This window comes from Protobothrops mucrosquamatus, unplaced genomic scaffold, assembly GCF_001527695.2.
Source record: "Protobothrops mucrosquamatus isolate PMUCROS unplaced genomic scaffold, P.Mucros_1.0 scaffold_149, whole genome shotgun sequence".
NCBI classification, from domain to species: domain Eukaryota; kingdom Metazoa; phylum Chordata; class Lepidosauria; order Squamata; family Viperidae; genus Protobothrops; species Protobothrops mucrosquamatus.
In genome coordinates, this window is record NW_015386225.1 from 69,205 (window position 1) to 80,227 (window position 11,023).

Here is an 11,023-nt window from a genome sequence, read left to right on the forward strand (position 1 = left end):
CACAACAATCCTGCAAGCTAGTTATGCTGAGAGAGACTTGATTGGGAGGTTTTATGGATGAATTAGAACCTGGGTTTCCATTCCCTTCTCCTAAATCAGCACCTTCACAATATACAACAACACTGTGTCACCTATTGAAACAGCAAATTTTGAAAGAAAATAATTCAGCCTGAATTTTAACATTTGAGGTGTAGTTTGATGTAAAAAAATTCAGTATCTGGTAACGGCTGAATAAATACTTTTGAATTTTAAAAATATATGAGACTTTATTTTTTTTTGCATTACATTAAATCTTTGGACCTCAGTCATGGTGGGTTTCAATCAGTAAGAAAAAAAATTAGGGATTAAGGATAACTAGATAACACACAAAATACTACACTTGATAAACTTTCAAAAGTAAGTTCTATACTATTGCTTAGCTGTACAAATACTGAAGAAAGTTAGTTAATGCAATTTAAATCTATGAAGAGTATATGAACCAGAGTTTGAATTATTTTGCTGCTCTACTTAAAGATAGTATCTTTACAAGCCTAGAAAAGAGACATAGAAAGTTGTTATGGCTATGTTTTACCATTTCTGGTGAGATCAGCACAATTGCATTTAGCCATTATGAGTATCAAATAATTTTAGTTAATGCTAAAATCTCAAGGAATTCTCTAAACTTACATGTTGCATGGGAAGAAAACAGGCTAATTCTTTCCCCATCAATAGCATCTAAGGCCAGTCTTTTCTTAGATCTGCTGCTATCACAGAAGTTTAAACTTTTTAAACAATTTATTCTTCATGCTTCAACAATTGAAGCCAGTAACTAAGGAAGTAACATTCTGGTATTTCAAAACACACACAACTAAGGGGAAATGAGATTTGTTGAGTCCCTGCATCCTTTTTTCTACTCAAAACAATGTTTACTTCAGTTGTATGAAGTGTATTCAGAGGAGTTCATCTTCCTAAGCACAATGATGCAGTGCAAATTTTTAAAATGTGGTTGTTTAAATAGATATTTTTGTTCACTTCTTGTTGGGCAAAAATTATATAAAATACTTCAGAATCTATATTTCAATAGGAGAAATCTCTGAAAACAGACAGAAAGTAACCAAACTTGGTGTGGCAAAAGAGGCTGGCAAAAGAAAGATCAAATTTGAAAATGAGCAAATCCAATCAGGTTTAAGTGTTTAAGTAAAAAAAACAAACGTTGTTTCCTGTCATAGTCATCATCTCTATCTAATTCTGTATATTTGAGAGAATATGTGTTTAGCAATGCTTAATGAATAATAATAATTTATTCCATGCACATGCTGCCCAAAATCCAGCAGTATGTAAATATTGCTACAAGTTTTGGTAATAAAAGTCAAGGAACAAAGTGAAAAAAAAATGGATCTAAAATACAATTAAATACAAAGAAGACCAAAATGACAACAGCCTTAGAACTGATAATGAGAATATTAAATGCTAGATAGCCTATTCAAGTAAAAGAATAAATAGTTGAGAAATAAACCGCAAACTAACACTTGATGAAGTAGCCATGAAAGCCTTGGAAAAGATACTCAGATGCCACAATGTGGCCATACCCACAAAGATCAGAATCGTGGAAGCTCTGACAGGAAGAGGGTTAATACTTTTGAACTTTGATGTTGGAGAAGATCCTTAAGAATATCATGGACAACCAGGAAAACAAATGGATCATCAAACAACTCAGAGTTTTCACTCAAGGCACAAAGTCATTATGTCTGAGTATTTTAGCTTTTTTGTAATCATCCTGTTATTAACCAGTTTTGCTTTTGAGGCTATGCTGCATCCTTCACTTCATGTCACATTTTTCCTCAGTTTAAAAGTTATTTATTTTATTCAGTTAGGAGTAGCTCTCCCAGGTACTCGTAACACAAGTTCTTGTAACATGGATTGCCATTGGAACAGATTTAATTTAAGACCTGTTTGTCTCAAATGTGCTTTTTCAAAAGGCAATTGGACTGTGTTTTTTTCCTTGAGCAAGAAGAAGTTCCTCAAGAAAAGAAAAAGTCCAATCGTCTTTTGAAAAACAACTTTGTCCTGGATGACTGAGAATCTCCATAGACATTAAGACCAATTTGCTTCTCTGTAGGCACAGAAAAGAGTCTCATTATTCAAGGTTCTATTAACCATGCTTCCCTGTATCTGCAATTGATAAATGCAGAGCAGACCATGTTACATATAGAAAAAGATTTCATGTATTTCATGTCTTTGGTGCATAGTTCTGTTTGGAGGAAAATGTTTGGGTTATTTTCTATATTTTATGCAGGTATAAATTTGTGGTCAGCCTTTGCACATGCACAAAATGTACTGCTGAGCTTTTAATTTTCCACAGTTTATCTGTGTTGTTAATCTAGAACTCCCTGAATAATGAGGGTCCTCTCTATCACACCAACATGACCTAAAGTTTTGCTGATAGTAATTGGATCCGGTTGTAAATTAAAGGATGTCAGATGTTCCTTTCTGCCATGGCTCTTTTGCAACTCTGCTCATTTGAACAGGATGCATAACCAGTTTTTTTAAAATTTTGGCATAAGATTTTACTAAAAGCAAGTGAGCCTTTTCATGTTCATTGGCCCAATATTGCAAACATATAAGAAATTGTTTCTAGAACCAGACAGATGTACGGTGTATTTGACTGTTTCAGCCAAAATAGATGGCTTTTTTTTCCAGTCGTGCCATCGTCAGACAATAGATGGCAGCAGACACTTGCTACAAATCACCTGGCAAAAACTCATTAACTGTGTTAGCTAAACCCATGGGAGAGAAGCATTTAATCTTAAAAAATGCATTAATGAAATTAGCAGTTAAGCAGGTTTCCTATAAAAGCAAAACCATAATAAATTTTGATAATGTCATATCCAAAATTAGTAGAGCTGGTCTAGATTTGTAGCCTTCCAGACTGAAAGTAATATCTTTCTGGTTTTAGTGGAGCTGAGCACAACTGGAGACATTTAGATGATTTATTATTGTGCTTTTACACTCTATGGTACAATTACATGTTCAAGACAATTTGCAAGATGAATCAACTTAAGTTGTCAGCTTAGTGTGCTATTTGCAAAGAATGTAGAAAAATATTGAGGAACAAATAGTGAAAGGAATACTGGTTTTAAATTCAGCATGTCCTTTGAACTTGATTGAAGGATCAATCGCTTGACATTTTATTTGATTAGTCAGTTTAGCAAAACATACATAGCATCATCACATTCCTGTGTACAGTTACATAAAACAAAGGAATTACTTGTAGAATTAAAATTGTATGCTTTTTGTTGAAATGTAAACTGAAAGACTTTATCTCTGTTCTTATTACAGCTAATCTCAAGCTATTAATTAGATTTGTAACTTTTGATTTATGTTCCAAAACTGGGCTGGTTTCCAAGTCATGAGCTAGACTGATGCAGATAACTAGCTTGTTCTTCTGAGAACTCAAAATCAAACAACCGAATCTGATTCATGAATATGGCTTGTTAAGAAGGGACAGATCAGAGATTCCAATTTGAACATACTGTAACACTAATCAAATCAATGATGTTATGGTCTCATCTGAATCCTAGGAGTCAGAGGCTGAAGAATCAGACCTGACAGATTATCATCCTGAAGAGCCTGCAGATAAGCAGGAGCCAGTGCCGCTGGTTTCAGATAATGAAGAGTCACCTTTTGACAGGGCACCTAGTCCAACAGCACATTGACAGCTATGGAGCAAGGAGCAAAGGTGATAAGCAGGTGTCTAATCATAGCAGATGTTCTACCATCTGGAACACTAAAAGTACTCTTGCACAGCTGTCAATAGCCTAAAGATTTTTTTTAATAAAACCCTGATATAACCAATTTGAACCACCACATTCTTATAAAAACCCATATATTATAAGACTTTCTTGCCAAAAGAACATAAGACAGACTTGTGCTCACTGTTAGACAAGAAAAAATGGCCAGAGATAAATCACCAGTAAAATGTTCTCTGATGGAAAATTGCTCTCTGAATCTGGCTCTTGCGAATCTCTGAATTTTCTGTTCTTGTTTCTCCTTGCCCTGCATTTGGCCCCTAAATTTAACCTTTGGACTGACTCAGAGTCAAATCCGGGACTGTTGTGGAAAACATTTGTGGCTCTACTGCCTACATGTACTTGCTCATGGCTCAAGTTTAAAGTGACTTGTGGACTTTGTGAACTTTCCAAACCTTAGGTGTTGACTGGCTATCTTATTCATGGTTGTTATCAATACATTTATGATATGGTAGTAAAACTTTTAATCTTGTAATTGCTTGGTTTTCTATTTTCTTTGGCTTGTTATAGGATAAGTGACAGAGATTTTCGGTATTCCTGAGCTCTCAGGCCATCTACTTCAACCCCCTGCTCCTTTAAGAAACTCAATAAACAATCCTGGACAGAGAGCCTTCCAACTCTCTTTGGAAAACCTCCAGCAAGGAATCCACCTCTATTGAATCAGTCAGTTCCAAGGCTTAGGAATTCTGTTTAATCACAACATGATTTTTCACATGCCCATAATCGTTGTGGTTTTAGTTTACCACAACGCATAAACTAGAATATTATCCTTTGAGATTTTTGTCTCCAATTGTCATTTGCTACCTGATTTGTCTACAGTTCTTGGATATAAATGCTAGTTGGTCTCCATAATATTAGATTCTTTTTAAATAGAGTGAATTTCCTTGAAATTCCCTTGTTTTAAATCCCTTTGGTTTGAATTGCGAAAGCCCAACTTAAGGCAAGTTTTAAAAAAACAGAATGAACTTTACCCCTTCCATCTGGTATTGAACAAATAATTACTGTTTAGTGTTAATCTTCTCACTTAGATTAATTTTCAATGACATTGTTTTGATGAAAGATTACTGAAGTTGCCTTGTTTGTGAGTGGGTTGGAGAAATAAACTTTAAAAAAACCCTTTTTTTAAAAAAAAAATTGTTTAGCTCTCTTTGTAGCAGTTTTCCAGTTTTAACTTTTCACAGACAAGAGATGTAATAGTACTTACACTGAAAGGCTACACTTGAGAAGTCCAAGTATTTTGATTCCTGTATAGTTATTGCTACTTAATTTAATGAACACCTTCCTAAGAAGTATCTGGTATCTCTATCTTCTCAGCTTCAGTAGTAAACACCTGGCCATTTAAGCAAAGCTCATGTTTTCATTTGTCATTAGGGAAGTCTTGTATTGCTCAGTAGAGATGCTTACCTTATTAAGTGACATTTATAAACTGGAATGTTCACCACAGGATCACACTGGATAACCTTCCCTAAACTAAATTCAGTCAACTTCAGTTAAATGACATTTGCTTCCTGCAGGTTCTTGTGTGTGCACTGTGACATTGTGCAGGAGAAAACCTACAAGAAGCCTATAAGCCTATACTTGCATCCCTGTTGATTTCCATGCAAGCCAACTCTCCAAATTATCAATATATTGACTCATTTCAAAGCCAGCATGGCTTCTTTCCTGCAGATATTATTAGAGAAATATTGGTTGGTCTCTGTTCTCTACGTCATTATTGATTTGTATTCATTGTCAGAAACCATGAGCTTTATTCCTAAAGCACAGATGGCCACAAGAGTCAGTCTCCATGGGGACTACTGTCCATTGTTCATAACCCACAGCGGAGTTCATCTGCCATCTTTAAATACCTTAAGAGGTGTTTATATCTACTATATACCTATGGCTCTCAAATTATTTGAAGGCAGGCAATTAATACAACTGCTCTGATGGTGATGGACCTTTATAACTTATACAATCACATAATCTCAGAACAAACTTTCAAGTCCCTAATAATGTCCCTAATGACATCTTGTGACTAAAAACAGGCTTCGTAAAATAGAGGCAAGTGTATGAGTGGCCATACTCAATTATTGGCTTTACCCCATTGACTATAAACAATTATGTTCAATTTACATGGAAACAAGCAGTAGCATTTAAAATCTAATCCTTGGGCTTTTCTCCATGTCTTTCTTATATTCAGCATGGGTTATTAGGCCAAATCTTGTTAGACCAGTAGTGGGATTCAGCCAGTTCGCACCACTTCGGCAGAACTGGTAGCTAATTTTTTATTACCCAGGCCCAGAATGGACTTCCAGAAGCAGCATCCACACAGAGAACCAGTTGCTCACATATTTGAATCCCACCACTGTGTTAGACCAATGCATACCAGACACAGGTCCAGCCAGGGCCCCAAACTTTATTGCCAGTGAATCCAATCCTCACCCTGAGGCATAAATAACTAAATCCTGAGGCATAAATAACTAAATGTTACCCGAGCATGAGGTGGCCTTGAAGGCTAATATAGGAAGATTCCCTAATTGAAAAGATAATATTTCAGTTACTCTGGACACAAAGAAATAAAGCATGTGACCCTTAGTGTTTATATTACAGAGACATTCATGCTAGTCTCATCTTGCCACTACTACATAAATACCCAGGGTGCATAGACAATTTTACACCAACCTGTTACTTTCAGATATCAACCCTGCTACTGCAATGCTGTCTGGTTCTGTGAAGCAGTGATCAAAATTTGTCACATCATGACTTGTGCTTGTAGCTCAAATTTATACACTCAATCTAGATAACACTGCTTACATTGGATGTTCTTGCTTTGACAACAGATGGAAATGCAGCCATTTTCCTCTATTGCTTTTAGAGTTAGTTGATGCTGGGAGGGGGAATGTGGATGAGAGTCCAGCTAGTCATAACAATAACTCAGCTGTGGGAACCCAAGGTCATTGGGCCCAGAGTTGATAGAGTTTTGGCGGGCTGGAGAGCTGGGGAGAAAGCCTGCGCTTCAAGCTAATTGGGGAATGTGATTTATGACTGTGTATTGGAGGAGGGAATTGTACTTTGTTACTTTGTATCCAGGGGAGGGGAATTTAGTTTCTGGTTTCAATTATGTAGTGCCGATACTTTGTTTCTCGAATAAAAGATTCTTTAAGGTAAACAATGCCTCAATGTTCTTTTGAAGAGTTTTATCTGTCGGAACCATGACACTAATGAGCACTGAGTTCACCATATTAGAGTGCTTTATAACTGGACAGATATAGGCTTTTACATATTTTTATGCTTCTATATACCAGCTAATGCTCCTACCACTTCTTTTAGATTCTCATCTTTTATAATACTTTTGGTTTTTAATTTACATATTCTTTATATCTTCTGCCTCTTTAAAATTATTTTTAGATTTTCATTTTATGTATGTTTCTGTATACAGTATATATAAAAAGACTACCCTCCCCCCCCAATACTGGTCTATAGCATACTGAATATAGACAAATAGTTTTTGATGAGCAGGAAGAATGGAAACAGTAAATTGAGAAGTGGCAGTAAGAATTACATATAACACTTTTCTTTAGCCCAGAATGGTTTAATACTGCTATTTCATGTAATTCCTTTGCTTTTGGATTGCTTCCTTTATGTTGATGACATTGTGTTCTTGTATCTCAGAGAACTGAAACAATTTTGCTCTGGTTTGAAGGTATTTCCAATATTTGAAGTCCAGTAGAGGTGGCCCTTGGTTAACAAGGATAACAGACTAGAATTTCCACTGCTAAATGATGTGGCCGTAAAGTATGATATCACATGGCCTCGTTGCTTAATAACAGCAATCCCCATTTCTGCTTTTAAGTGAATATTGCAGGTTGCTAAGCAAGTCCCTTGCAGCTTGCAAGCAAGTCAACTATCAGGTAAAGCATGGTGTTCTGTCCCAGCCTACGTGAGTCCTTGTTATATTCACAAGGAGAAACCTCTCTTCCAAGAAACAAGCAGGAACCACAAGGAAAAAAAATCAGTTTTATTCTCACAGACCTGAGTCAATGTTCAAGGCAAACAAACACAGTCCACAGAAACTCGATCCTCAACACGAACGGTGCCTTCAGCAACCACACCTTTCCTTTTATAATTCAGCTAAGGTGTGGCTTCCTAATGCCTTCTCCTTTGCTTTTGGAGCTGCCCCATTGCATTCCTCTGTCCTACTCGCTTCTCCTGCCTGCGTATTCGTGCATCCGGGATTTGCCCCAGCTGTTCTTCATCACTGTCCAACTCAGGCTCCCAGCATAGCTGTGTCTCATCCTGAGTGCGAGTAGAAGGGCCAGGCTCCTCGTCTGACCGTAAACCTTCCTCTGACTCTAATGTCATTCCAGGCCCCTCCTCCTCATCTGATTCCTCAGACTCAGCTGCTGGATCCACTGGCTGGTGAGGAATCACAACACATGGAGTGATGTGCAATGTGAGCAAAGTAGGCCCAAGGGTGGAAGTGTGGGTGATCTGTGTAGCATGGCATGACTGTGGCTGAGCCAGATGTGGCTGTTGCCAGGCAGGGCACAGTGCGAGTGACTTGCAACTTTCCCTGGTGGCTTCCATATTGACTTTGCTTGTGGGAAGCTGTCTCGGAAGGACTGCAGAATACTGCATTATCTCCGTCTGAACCATTCTTATAGAATTAACATGTGTGCAAAATATTGTCTATTAATGTAAAAGAAGTTACAAAATTATTTATACAATAGCAAATTTGGTAAAAAAAACTTTAAAAGGCAACTTTTCAATATTTTATTAAATTTTCAGAATTAAGTGAATTTCACTTTTTGTAGTGTATACTCATAGTGTTAAAATGAAGCAGAACTGCCAGTTAGCAACATATTGCATCTTACATAAAAGCCATTTAGCATGCTGTAAATGTGACAGGCACTAAGTAGCGATGATCTTGCTTTGCCAGCTTGTGTGAGCATAATTGGTGCATATGAAATAAGCAATGGATTTATATTAATCAGATCCTTTGTTTTCAATTTGTGTGTGTGTGTTTTAAAAACAGCATTAAATTAACATTATATTTGAAATGGGTTTGAATATTAGTAGCTCGGGATGGGAGTTGGGCTATTGGTTTGATCTCCGAGCTTGGCGATTTGGCTGCAAATGTTTTGTTTCCATTCGGGGGGGGGGACATCTCAATTCAAAGCACACTGAAGATGTCCCCCCCCGAATGGAGATGAAACATTTGCAGCCAAGTTGCCAAGCTCGAAGACCAAACCGACAGCTTAACATTGTATTCAATTTTAACTATATATTTATGAAAAGCAAATTCAATTAAATCAGAGACTGTGGATATTAGCTTAAAATTATAAGAACAGGTAAAAATTCCAACACAAAACAAATGCATAAAATAAATTTTCATTTCTTTAGTGTTTTGGTTTTTGAACAAGTAAATACTGGACATTCCATAAAAACAGCTTCTTTTTTGCTTGAACAGGATGGAACACTGATATCAGTAGCTGAAGTGATGGATCAGCAGCATCCAAATGGTGAGTGTCACTGTGTAAGAGAAAAGCAGGCAGAGCTGTGGGGAGGAATAAAAAGTATTTATAGTCCTTACATTGCTTCAACAGATCCAGTCCAACCCCTCTTGAATTCCATTGACCTTTATCTAGCTCCAATTTAGTGCTGACCATTTAGCTGACCAGATTCTTGTGTATTGGCTTCAATAAATCCTTAATACTGCAATGTACGCAAATGGTCCTGATTCTTTGGGTCGGACATACTGAGTGGTGACACCCAACTGAGCCTCGAATATTGATTGTAAGTTGTTGCTGTCAGAAGTTGAGTCACCACATGATCAGACTCCATTTTTCAACCATTTTTATGTTAGTTGTTAAGTAAGTCAATATGGTGGTTGTAAATTAAATCCAGCTTTATCCAATGGGTGTTTTTGCTAACTTTTGCTTTAAAATGGCAATAAATGTCAGAAAATGTGATTTGTATATATCTATATCTATATCTATATCTGTATCTGTATCTGTATCTGTATCTGTATCTGTATCTGTATCTGTATCTGTATCTATAGCTATAGCTATATATCTATATCTATTTTTAATTCGATGAAGAACAGAGTTGTATTATTTGGGGGATCTCAACAACCATACAATCATTTGAAGACGGGTGTGCAAATTATTATCATGAACAGTCCAAATTAATCCTCTGCAGAATGACGGGGTCTTCATTAAAGGTTATAAATTCTAATCCAGAGTGTGAATTAGAAATTAGGTGTTTTTCAATTTCTTTGTCTAAAGCTGAAAGTGAGTGACTGGTCCAAAGTCACCAGACCAATTTCCAATCCTTTTAGTCCAGAACTTTGACTACTATACCACACATGTTGCCATGCTGTGTGTGCACAAATGTATACGTGCATACAACTAAGAAATCATATGTAAGTACACATGTGTCTAATTTAAAGTCAGTTTTGACTCCTGGCGACTGCCTGGAAAAGCCCCTGCAGTTTCTATAGCAAGGTTTTTTGGAAGTGGCTTGCCATTACTTTCTTCTAGGGTTGAAAGAAAGTGACTGGCTCAAGGTCAACTAGCTGGCTTTCATCGCTAAGGTGGGACTAGAACTCATGGTCTCCAGGGTTTTGGCATGGTGCCTTAACCACTTCTCCAAACTGTCTATCCTTCTCTTTCTTTCATATACATACATACACACACATTCCACAAACACACACACAAGGCAGCCAGCATTTTTAATTCTTTCAAAACCAGTTTTCCCCAAATAAAACATTCATGAGTATGTTTAATATTCTGTAAGTTTATTGTATGGAGACTAATAGATTTTTTTCACTTTGAGGGGAAAAAATGCATCATCTTTTTAAAGACCCAGTGCTCATTTGCCCTTTTTGTTTGTTGCAGTTATATCTGAATTGTTATCTTAGAACCTGCAGGCTTTTTTTAGGATAAAACAAAGGCCCAGAGTCACCTTGAACCACAAGATGGGTAGCAATTAAATTTGATAACAATAACAATAATAATTTTACTGATAAAATAAGATTGCCTAGTTTGGGTAATGAAATGTCTGCAAGAAAACAACCAAGCTCAGAGAGCACCAAAGACCCCTGGAAATTTTTTATCCACCAGATGCTGTATTAAAGATATCAAATTTATAAATCTTTAGGTAGACAGTAGAGCTAACATAATAAATTATCAGTTGTTTAAAATCATCCTTTTTATCATACACTCAGAAAACAGATGAACAAAGGTGGGCTCTTT